General features: G+C 36.8%; 1 protein-coding gene and 1 pseudogene across 4 annotated transcripts in view; both read left to right on the top strand.

Annotated features, from left to right (window-relative positions):
- GRIA1 (glutamate ionotropic receptor AMPA type subunit 1) overlaps positions 1-12145 on the top strand; it is a 299091-nt gene that overhangs the window by 111151 nt on the left and 175795 nt on the right. The window lies entirely within an intron of this gene.
- Positions 10016-11424, top strand: LOC140632430 (N6-Methyl-AMP deaminase-like; annotated as a pseudogene).

Raw genomic sequence — 12145 nt, 5'->3', positions numbered from 1 at the left:
AATTGCTTATTTTAATGCAGTTAAACTTATCAGGGGTTTTTTTTCTTTTATGGATAGTTTTGTATCTTGTTTAAGAAGACTTTTCTTACCCTGAGGTCATGGAGATAATCTCCTGTATTGTGTTTTAGTGGCTTTGTTTTCCCATTTACATTAACAATCCATCTGGAATTGATTTTTGCGTATGGTGTGATATAGGGATCTGAAATCAATTTTTCCATACAGATATCTAGATGATAGTGTCATTTATTGAAAAGATCATCCTTTCTCTACTGAACTTAAATGTCATCTTTGTCATAAATCAAATGACCAAGTATATGTGGTTCTGTTTCTGGTCTTTCTTTTCCATTCCATTGGTCTGTTTATGTATCTTAGGCCTTGTATTTAACCTATCTTGATACCAGGGACAGCAAGTCTTTCCACATTTTCTACTTCAAAATTGTTTTGGATCTGTTATTAGACCTTTACATTTTTATATAAATTTTTAAATCAACATGAAAAAAATGATGGCATTTAATTGTGTTGGCATTTAACTTACATATCAGTGTGGGAGAATTGATATCTTTAAATATCAAGTCTTTCAATCCAGTAACGTGATATATTGCTCTATTTGTTTAGATCTTCTTATATTTCTTTCAGTAATATTTTGTAGTTTTCAGCATAGAGATATTACACATCTTTCATTAGATTTATTTCCTAGGTAATGTTTTTTGATGTTATAAATAGTATCTTTAAAAATATTATAATTTTTTGTTGCTGGCATATTGAAATAGAATGATTTCTTTTATATTGATTTCATGTCCAATGACCTTGCTATGTTCTTTGAGTAATTCTAGTGTTTTCCTGTAGTGTTTTTGGAGTTTTCTATGAATATAATCATGTTAGCTGTGAATAATGACAGCATTATTTTCTCCTTGCCAAATTGGTCATGGTATTATCTCTTGTAGCCTGTTTACTAATATTTTGTTTAAGAATTTTCATCTTGATTTGAAACAAGGTGGATGGAGCTAAAGAGTATTATGCTAAATAAAATAAGTCAGAGTAAAATAAATATCATATGATTTCACTTCTGTGGAATTTAGGAAACAAAACAAACAAGCAAAGGGAAAAGAGAGAGAGAAAGAGGCAAATCAAGAAAAAGACTCTTACTGTAGAGAATAAACTGATGGTTGCTAGAGAGGAGAATGGTGTGGGGTTGGGCAAAATAAATGATAGGTATTAAGGAGTAAACTTGTTGTGATGAGCACTAGGTGTTGTATGGAAGTGTTGAATCACTATATTGTACACCTGAAACTAATATTACACTGTATGTTAACTGGAATTGAAATAAAAATTTGAAAAAAAAAAGATTTTTCATCTTGGTTATGAAATGAAGTGCCTTTAATTTTCTTTCTTACAATGTCTTTGTTTGATCTGGTATCAAGGTTACACTGACCTCAGAAGAATAAGAGAGCTCTCCCTTTTCCTAGTTTCTGGAAGCATTTGTGTAAGGAGGGTGCTATTTATTACTTAAGTGTTTTGTAGAACTCAGAGGACCGGTAACCTGGGCCTCAGTTGTCTTTATGTAAAGCTGTAAGTATCTTTAATAGTTACAACCCCAGAGCAGCCTGGGTGGCTTAGAGGTTTAGCACTGCCTTCAGCCCAGAGCATGATCCTGGAGACCCTGGATCAAGTCCCACATGAGGAGCCTACTTCTCCCTCTGCCTGTGTCTCTGCCTCTCTTTCTCTCTGTGTCTCTCATGAATAAATAAAATCTTAAAAAAAAAAATAGTTACAACCCTAGTCAATTACATTATTCTTCTTGTGGCAGTTTTGATAATTTGTGATAGGAATTTGTCAATTTCATCTATAATTTCAACTATTTTGTCACAAATTTGCTCATAACATCCTCTCTTTCATGTCTGTAGGATTTGTAGTGATGTTACCGTTTATATTACTGACAAAACTTGCTCACTCTCATACTTTCTCTAAGATTCTTTTCAAGGTTGGTTTTGATTTTTTTCTATTTTGTTTCCTTTTCTCTTGTGTTTAACTCACAGTGGTTTTTTTCTAACTTCTTGAAATAGAATCAGCTTAGCTACTGATTATTTTTTACAACTTATTTTCTAATATGTGCATTTTTAAAACCATAGATTCTCCTCTAAAGATAGGTTTAACTGCACCATTCACTTCTTGCCTTCTTTCAGATTTACTAATTTTTAATTTCTCTTCATTTTTTACCCTATTAATTTGGAAATTACACACCCTTTAAATATTCTTGTGGTTACATTAGAACTTACAACATTCATTCTTTACTTATCAAATGTTACTGTGTATTGGCAATAAATGCCAATACTATGTATAAAACATAATTCCCAGAGAGTGTAAAGACCTTAGAACATTTTAGCTTTATTTTCCTGCCAATGTACATGCCATTATTGCTGCATATTTTTTGTACTTTTAAATTCAACAATGCCTTTCTATTCAGTCTGTATATATTTGTACTTAACCAAATATTTATAATTTTTACTTTTTATTCCATTCTGTATCTCTAAGTTTTCATATAGGATAATTTTCCTTCTCCATGAATAATATCTTTTAGTATTTCCACTAGTGTGAATCTGTTGAGAAATCTTTTTCCTACTATTTGCATGAAAATGTCTTTTTTCACATTAACTATTGAAAAAAGTTTATGTTGAATATAGTCTGTATTCGTTATTTTCTTTTGTAGTTATTTTCTTTTGGCATTTTAAAGATACAATTCAGGTGTTTCTTGGGAGGAGTCAGATTGTTGATTGTTTCACAGTAATCTGTCTCCCACCCCTCCTTCACTATGGCTGCTTTTAAAAGTTTCCCTCCTGGGATGCCTGGGTGGTTGTGTGGTTGAATGGCTGCCTTCAGCTCAGTGTGTGATCCCTGGTCCTGGGATATAGTCTCACATTGGGCTCCCCATGGGCAGCCTGCTTCTCCCTCTGCCTATGTCTCTGCCTCTCTGTGTCTCTCATGAATAAGTAAATAAATAAATAAAAATCTTTTAAAAATTAAAAGAAAATAGTTTCTTTCTCTTTGGTTTTCAAAATTTTTACTGTATTTTACCTGTGTGACTTCTTTTAATTAGCATGATTTGGGTACATTGGGCCTTTGATTTTGTGTCTTGGTGTCTTTTATCAAGTTAGGAAAGCTCTTGCCAATGGCCCTTCAGACATTACTTCTATATCTTCCTTGTAGTTTTCTCCTGATGACATTCTATTTACATATATGTTAAAATTTGTCACTCTACTCACTAAACTTTTCACATTATTTTCTTATTTTTCATCCTTTTCTTTTTCTGTGCTTTAGTTCTATTATTTTCTTTTGATCTATTTTGAGGTTTACAAATTCTCTTTTAAGCTGCATCCAGTCTGTCATTAGGTGTATTAAATTTTTGATGTCAGTCTCTGTCCTTCTCAAATTTTGAGTTTCCTCTTGATTATTTTACACGTTTTTCAGTAGTCTGCTGAAATTATGAATCTCGTATTTTATCTCCAAGAAGACAGGAAGCATGGTTGATTATAAAATATATGTCTGAATACTCTAATATCCTGAGTCCCTATGGATCTGTCCTTATTTTCTCTTTTCTGTTCATTTTTATATAAAATGTTTTATCTTCTGATATCTATTATTTATTATAATTATTTATCTTCTGACTATTTTTCATTGTGTGCTGGACATTGTATTTGCAGAATTTTCTATAGAAATAATTTAAGGACTAGGGCAACATTCTTTTTATCTAATGAATATATATATTTGCCTTGTTGTACTAGCAATCCATTATCATTTTAAACTAGCTCCAGAGACTGAGTTAATTTGAAGCTACACTGCAGTCCCTACAAGCAACTAGCTATCTCCGGTTCATTTTTACTCTTGTTGGGCAGCTCTTCTGGATCCCAACCCAAAATAATTTTTTTGCAACCTCTTTCCACTGCCACTACTTTTTGGTTCTGAACTCAAAGATCCATTTTGTATTTCTGCCTCCTCTTAGTTTAGCTGCTTTGTATAGAATTGGCAGGTGTCCCCAGAGAAAAAAAAAGTAGTTCCAAACACAAGACTTACCTGCCTGGCTTTCCTCCAGTCCTAGATCCTGGCTCTGTAATTCTCTCTCTTATTAGCTCCTCTACTTCTTCAAGAAGGTTTTTAAGTGTTTTGTCCAGATTTTCTAGTTGTTCTCATTGGAAGTATTGGTCCAAATTATATAGTTTCTCATTAATACAAATGGAAGTCCTATGCTTTCTCTTGAAAAATTAATAGATATATCTATAATAGGCTGGAGTTGAGCCATGGTTTCCCCTCTTTAGATGAGGAGTGTTTTCTCCCATTCATTGTAGTGTCCAGCTGGGTTATTTCTCATTCACATTAATCTAGTCATTGTTGACATTTGAAATTGAGACTCTTTCCTTAAATCCTTTCTAAAGTAAAGTAGAAGGTGACATCCCACTAAGGTACTACTTGACCTTCCTGGATGTATTTCTTCTATAGATAGCATTATATAATTGGTAAATTGAGTTAGGGCTTTAAAATCTTTTTTTGTTTGGTTGGGGGGAGATCCTAAAGGTTTTATAGGGTTATCATTCTAGTCTCTGTGTGTCTGAAAGATCTGGGATGCCTAATGGGCCCAAGGATGCCCTAGGAGGACAGATTGCAGTGAGAGCTGGTGTCTAGCCTCAGTCATGAGGTGAGACCAGGAGAGTATTGAACGGAAGACTGAAGACAGGATGAATTAGAAACAGATGGTGGATGTCTCCCTTGGGTGTGGCCTCCGCTTCCAGAGCAGCTGCCAGCATAAGGAGTGTTAATGCCCTCTAGGGTGGAAACAAGACCACAATAGATAGGTAGAAGATTCAGCTCTCCCTGTCAGCGATCAGGAAATCAATCTGCTCAAGGACTGGAGGCTTTAGAATAGACTTCATCAAGAGTGTCATTGGCATAGAAGAAAAACCTGCAAAGACTTCCAGGTTCCCTATAGGAGAAAGAAATATGTGGCCTTATTTTATTTTTTTTTAAAAAAGGACCCTTGTCCTTTGCTCAGTCTAACTCAGTGAAAAATTTCTGAGTATGACTACTCTGCAAAATCTATGCCTTCAGGGAGAAGGTACTCTCTCTAATTATGGTAGAGAGGATAGTCTCCAGAGCTGGGCTGCCTGTATTCTAATCCCAATTTTGTGTATTAGCAAGTTGTGACCTTGGCAAGTGATTTCACTTCTCTGTGTTGTGATTTCCCCCATTTATAAAATGGAAATAACAGTGATATTCACCTTAAAGTGTTGTTTTAGGCATTTTAAAAAAGTACTTTGAATAGTGACTGGCACAGAAGAACTCAAAAAAAGCTACTGTTCATGACTAAATTTGTTTTATTAGTGTAATTGTTTAACAAAATTTAATATGTTTGCCTTATGCTTCTCAGAGTCCTGGTTTCTTGTCTCTGTTTACATTCTTTCATTTAAAGTTCTAAACAAACTATCCTCATGAGACTTTTTCTTTCATGGTTAGATGAGGAGGTTATATTGGGATTTGGGATGTCTCTGTCTGACCCTCCTTTGTTTGGGACTCAAAATCTCCACTGTTCTGTGAGATTTGATTAATTGAGGTTTGCATCCCCCAAGCAATGGTTATTCCTGTGGCTAAAAGGGCTTTCAACTAGACATTTCTACAACCATAAATAAAATTCTCCGTCATTTCTTCAGTGTAAGGCAGAGATGGAAAACTGATTACCCAGTGGTGACTCCAACTTAGAAATGTGTGATAGTTCTCACAGAGATTTAAAAGTTTTAGGTAGCTTTTAAAAAATCATAGGATTGCATGTAAAAATCCAGATCCTCAGCTTCTTTTAAAAAAGAAAAATGGAAAGATCTGGACCTGCTTTTCACTTGACACAGTTTGGCTGAAGCTGAGTGAGCATTGGCAGTGGGAGAAGTGTTTTCTCATATGCCCATTTGTTCATTTATGCTTCCTGCTGGGCCCCGGAGCCTGCAACTGAGGGAAGCACTGTGCTTTTCCAGAAAGGATGCCAGACTGGATCTTAAGAAATGCAAGCCTGTAGTCATGACTCTGCTTTTAACTCATTGTTTGACCTTGGTAGAGTTATTCATCCTGTCTGAGTCTTAGTTTCTCATCTGCAAACTGGGGAGAATGTTCTTGTCTGCCTCTCAATGACGTTGGGATGAACTGCAATGGGAGAAGGTGAGTCCTTATTGACAGATGCAGAAAAGTAAGGAATTATTGCCATTATCTGCCATTTGCATGTAAGTTAGGGATGAATGATTCCTCCAAGTTCTGATAGGCAAACATCCTTGAGTGCACTGGAGTGCTGAGAATGAATGCCCTGTGTTATGGAAAGTACACAAAATAGAAACACCAGTGTACTTGCTGAATCTGCAGTCTTCATAAGGGAGCTTTGAGAACATGAGAATCTGAGGATGATATTAACCAGCTCCGTTTTATAGACAAGAAAGTTGGGACCCAAATGGAAGATGGACCTGCATATCAATTTCATTAACATGTGTCCTTGTACATGTTCCTTAGCCTCTCTGAGCCTCTGTTTCCTTGTGTATAAAATGAGAATGTTAGACTCTATCATGTAATGCACTTTGAAGATTCAGTGGGATAATATGCTGTAAGTATCTAAAACATATTGTAAATGTCTATTAAATGGCAGCTACTGTTATTAACTCAAATCAGGCATGTGCTAATTGAACCACTGGCAAATCGGGAAGTAGTTAAGAGAATAAGATATATTGCCAGTGGCTATTTCCTGATCAGAAAAGAACTTTTCATAAACCATAAGGGGCTTCTTTTACTTCTCACTGCACTGAAGTAACTCAACCAGTATTCTTCCCAGGATTTGGTGCAAGGTTTATATGATACATAACCACACATGCAGTATCAGTAGTTCTCAGAGTCAGAGGCAGCATTACCATTATAAAGTGTTTGCAGAATTGGACCAGTGTACTTCCCCTTCATAAATCCTTAAATTATACCCTCACTCAGGTGGAAAGTAGAAATCGGAGCCCAAAGAATACTTATTTCTTTTTGCTTTTCACTACCTTGCATACTTCTTTTTACCAACATGTCTGAATATTAAAGCAAGAAGTGCTCAAGTTCCTCTGGGCTCTGGAAGGCTTGAACAAATTAGCATTCTTGGAGTCAGTCCTTCTTTTTGGACTAAATTCCTTTTTCTTTTCCTATCCCAATAAAATTTTCTGTTCCAGAGAGTACTTCCTCAGCCACTCCTTTCCCTAATGTAATTCTGTTTGATTTCCACTGAGCAGCTCCTGAAAGGAGCCGCTGAACCATGCCTCAGCAAGCATTTCAATTCCTGAACACCCAGCTTTCCAGCAGGAGCTGTTCCAGATGCATCTTTATATCCAGTAATCATGCATTTAACCAAGATGATTGACATGGCATTTTTCCCCCCTCTCTGCTTCCAGGCCATTAGACCTATTTGTCTGCCATGGAAAGGTTCCCCCAGTTTGGATTCCTGCCAAATCAGTGAATGCACAAATACATGCATAAGTCAAACACACCTACACACACATGGATGTAATAGGTTCTGAGTCTGTAACTCTACACTGAGCATTAAACATTTCATTTCTAGACTTTAGGTCTCTGCTGAAGTTTTAGTCAGCTGCTTCTTTCCTTATTTCTTATCTCCATATCCAATCGTCTTTCTTTCCTTTCCTACCTCTATTTCTTTGTTTTTTCTCTACTTTGTTCCCAGAAACCACTTCCGTGTTGTTATTGTTAGTCATCACAGAATCTTAAATTCTTCAGTGTTAAAGGGGCTTGAGAGCATTTTTTTTTTTATATAATCCTCTCACTTTAGTTTTGGGAAGTCTGTATGCCAGAAAAGAAACCATGTGTCATTAGTAGCTTTCCTCTGCCCATAGGAAAACTCTCAAACTCCACTGCATGACTTGGACCCTGCCCCACTGCCTTAGCCTCGTCTCTACCTCAGTGTCCACAGTAACCACAAACACCCTTCGGTCTCTGTCTTCGATCCTTTATATATGCTGTTCTCTCTTCCTGGACTGTCCTTCACACATAGCATATGCCCCTTCTTCACCACTTGACTTCCTATTTATTCTTTAAGTCTCATATTAAATTGTGTTCCTTAGACTACGTTACCATACCCTGTTCATTTCCTTCATGGTATTCATCACAATTTGCAATTATGTATTCATATGAGTGTTTAGTTGCTTAATGTTCCTTCACTTAACAGAAGTAAGATCTCTAAGGACAAACACCATGTCTGTCCTCCCCCCACACTATTTCCTCAGTACCATATACGGTACCTGGCAGTTGAGAGTAACAATAAATATCAACAATAAAATAAGAGCATCTAACATTTATTGAGAACTTGCTAGTTTCAGGCACACTGTTCGAAGATTTTTACAGGTATTTTACCTGTTTTTAATACTTACAACTATCCTGTGAGGTAGATATGATTATTATCCCTGTTTTGTAGATCAGAAAACTGAGCGATCAAATGACTTACCCATGATTATATGACTGAAACATAGCAGAGCTAGTTTCTAACTCAGGCATTCTGACTCTAACACCTGATCCCTCAACCAGGACATGCTGTGCCTCTATTGTGCACTCCATTAATATTCATTGAAAAAATAAATGAAAAATATATCAAAATTGATTAGTTGCAAAACTGAGGTTAAAACTTAAGTTGTTTGACTGATAATCCACTCCTCTCTTTATGCAGGCAGACAGCCTCTCAAGTACCAGCAGAATGCAGTAAAAGAAAGAGAAACAGAAGCAAATTAACAAATTGGTCTGTTGCTGATAAGGACCTGGGGTGGGAGGGAAAACCTATGATGTGGATTGTGGAGTGAAGTGGAAATCATCATTTTAGATTCAGTCAAGACCAAGTAGCAGGTGGAAAAACATTAAATTGGTTGAAGAGTTCTTAAGATAAGGAATCAGCTTCTCCAGAAACATCAAGTGGAATTACAGTTATTATCACTAACAAGTCAGGTGACTCTTATGCTTTAGATGGTATTTTCCAAACTTGATTTCCAAGTATAAGTAACCATCAATGTTATGAGACTACTGGTCAGAATTTTAGGATGAAATTTCTAGGAATGTACTTTGTTTACTCTTGTGTCCACAGCGTGATGGACAGAATGAGGCACATACTAAGTGTTCAATAAATATTTGTTTAATGAATTAGTGGAAAATGCACACAAACAAATCTGTCAGCAGGAATTTACTGAATATTTGTTATTAAGTCTGTGAAATTCAAGGCAAAATGAGAAGCACAAAGAATAAGTCAGATCCTAGTCATAGAGAGGTCATAATCTAGGTGGACCTACTAACAACTATCACTATCAATCACTACCACTATCATTGGGGATTTGCTTTGTCTAGCTGCTGCGCTGTGTTCCTTTATATACCATTAGGTCATTTTCATACTTGCAACAACGTAAGTAATAACAACGTAAGTAATACCCTACTACTACTCTCCATTTCCAGATAAGAAACTGAGGGTTAGAGATGCAAATTCCTTTATCAAGGTCACAAAATCAGGAATTTGTGGAATCAGGATTTGAACTGAAGTCTGTTTGGCTCTGGAATCAACCATGGAAATATACTCATCCCATTATTTCGAGATCACCATCTCTGTGAGAGGTGTGGTGATACTAAGAGTTTGCAAATGCTGCTTACCTGGGCCAGAGATATTTCCATTCTTCACCTGCCACAATCCCATTCATTGTTTAGGTCCCAGATTCATTGACACTTCCCCCTAGAAGCACTTAACTGGGTTAGCTATGCCCTACTTTTTAAAAAAAAAAAAAGATTTTATTTATTTATTCATGAGAGATACAGAGAGAGAGGCAGAGACATAGGCAGAGGGAGAAGCAATCTCCTCACAGGGAGCCCAATGCAAGACTCGATCCCAGATTGGAATCACGCTCTGAGCCGAAAGCAGATGCTCAACCTCTGAGCCACCCAGGCATCCCAGCTATGCTCTCCTTTATGTTCCTGTTGAAAATTTTGCTGACTCCGGTTCATAATTCTCCTTACTCCATATTCTGATCATTTATGTTTCCTACCTACTAGTCTTTGAGTTCCTCCAGGATAGCAGTTTATCTTCTCAGGGCCTACACAGTGCATATCATATAGTGTATCATTTAATAACAATTTATGGAATGAGTGAATTTTAAATAGAAGTTGCCATCATATGGATCCAAGTAATATACAGCAGGTAGTAGTATCCTTCAAAGGGAGGAGTACATTCTTGAGCACTAACTGAAGCTTAAGGGCAATGGACTTTTGAAAAGTTGGGGAGGACATGCAGGCAGTGCCACACAGTGCTTGAGTAGATGTGACAGTCCCCGTGGATGAGTGGAGAACCACATGTGGTACCAGAATTAGCAACACGGCCAAGAAACTCTTGCTGAGAATGTTGTTTGTGGTGCTCCATACTTCACCTGCCCCATGCTCATGTCTCTACAGGCACAAGGCCAGTAGAGACTCAAGAGCAGTGATCCATCATGGTAGAGAAGCTGAACCCATAGCTACATATACAGAATTGTATCAAAATTAGAAAGTAAAGCAAGCCAAAGGAAATTCACAACCACAAAACTTACTGATTGAAACAGATTGTATTATTTATACAAAGAATAAAAGGTTTGGGGGAACTTACTCTGCTAAATCATGATGAAGGAAGAACAGCAGCCACGGAAGGCAACCTTTTACTCAGAATTATCTAAAGTGGAACTTCATGTCCACTTGAATGGACTCATTGGTTCCAATTCCATGAAGAAATTAATAACCAAGAAGCCAGACCTTAAAATCCATGATCAGATAACTGTCATTGACAAAAGAAAGAAAAGAACATTAGAAGAATGCTTCCAGATATTTCAAATTATTCATCAGCTTACTACTAGCCCTGAAGATATGCTAATGGTTACAAAAGATGTCAGTAAAGAATTTTCAGAGGATGGTGTCAAGTACCTGGAACTAAGGAACATAACCAGAAGAGAAAATGCTACAAGCCTAAGAAGATTTTCATAGAATCTGTACTTGGGAGTATAAACTGTCTAAACAAGACAACTTAGACACTGATGGTAGATATTTGATAACAACAGAAAAGGTCAGCCACAGGACAAGCAAAAGACTTCATGGAAACTCTTTTAAAGGTAAAAAGAGCATGTATCATGTCAGCATTATATCTTTCAGAGATTCTAACACCCCTTCATTACCCCCTCCCCCCCAAAAAAAAACCCCACAACAAACAAACAAAACCCCACAAGTACTCCTGAATTTGTTTCCTGACAGAGAAGTCTAGCATGGGACATTTCTCAACTCCTCTGAAGGAGGATCCCTGGATCTAGTGGCCTTTTGAGGTAACACTCAATATCATTGGGTAAAGCTTAGGACTTCAGGTCCTTGAGATAACTCTCTGTCCATTCTTCCCCTAGCTTCCGGGTTACAACTCATTTGTAGAGAAGTACTGTTCTAAAAATGTAATCATTTAGAAATTTAAGAGAAAAAAAGTTAATGGGAGGGTCAGCGATTATTAAGTTTCCTATCTCTGAGTGTTTGACTATGTGAACCTCAGCAAGTTATTTATTTTCTCTGCACCAGCATTTTCATCTATACTTTTGAGATGACAGAAATTGGAATGTTGGGAATTTGAAATGTGGTAATACACTAGGAATTCAGCAGAGGGCTCTGTTAGGGCAAGTACTCAGATGTTTATCATGACCACTGCTGCTCCTGTCTTCTAGTATTCTCCTTCTTGTCTTCTAGTATTATCATTAGGGAAACTTGGAGAGTAAAGCATGTCAGATAGAAGGACACTTCTGGGTAAAAGCATGGAGATATGAAGAAATTCCCTGCCCTTAGGTATAAAGAAGATTCCTGGCATGATGAGAAAGGCTGTAGACATTTAGTATGGAGAGGAAGATTCTTCTGAGCCAAGCAATCAAATACTCAGAAAATTAGAGAGCTAGTGAAATCATACTCCATTCCTGTTTTTAAGAGCTAAATGTCCACATGAAGGGTCCAGGGTGTATCTGTAAGGTGGCTGCCATTTTGTTCTCAGAAAGTGGATAAATCAGCCATTTGATCCTCAGGAGTATTGGCTGCTGACTCTTATTCTCTCTGGGTTAGAGTG

This window comes from Canis lupus, chromosome 4 (genome assembly GCF_048164855.1).
Source record: "Canis lupus baileyi chromosome 4, mCanLup2.hap1, whole genome shotgun sequence".
In the NCBI taxonomy this organism is placed as follows: Eukaryota; Metazoa; Chordata; class Mammalia; order Carnivora; family Canidae; genus Canis; species Canis lupus.
This window is presented reverse-complemented; position numbering and strand designations above follow the sequence as displayed.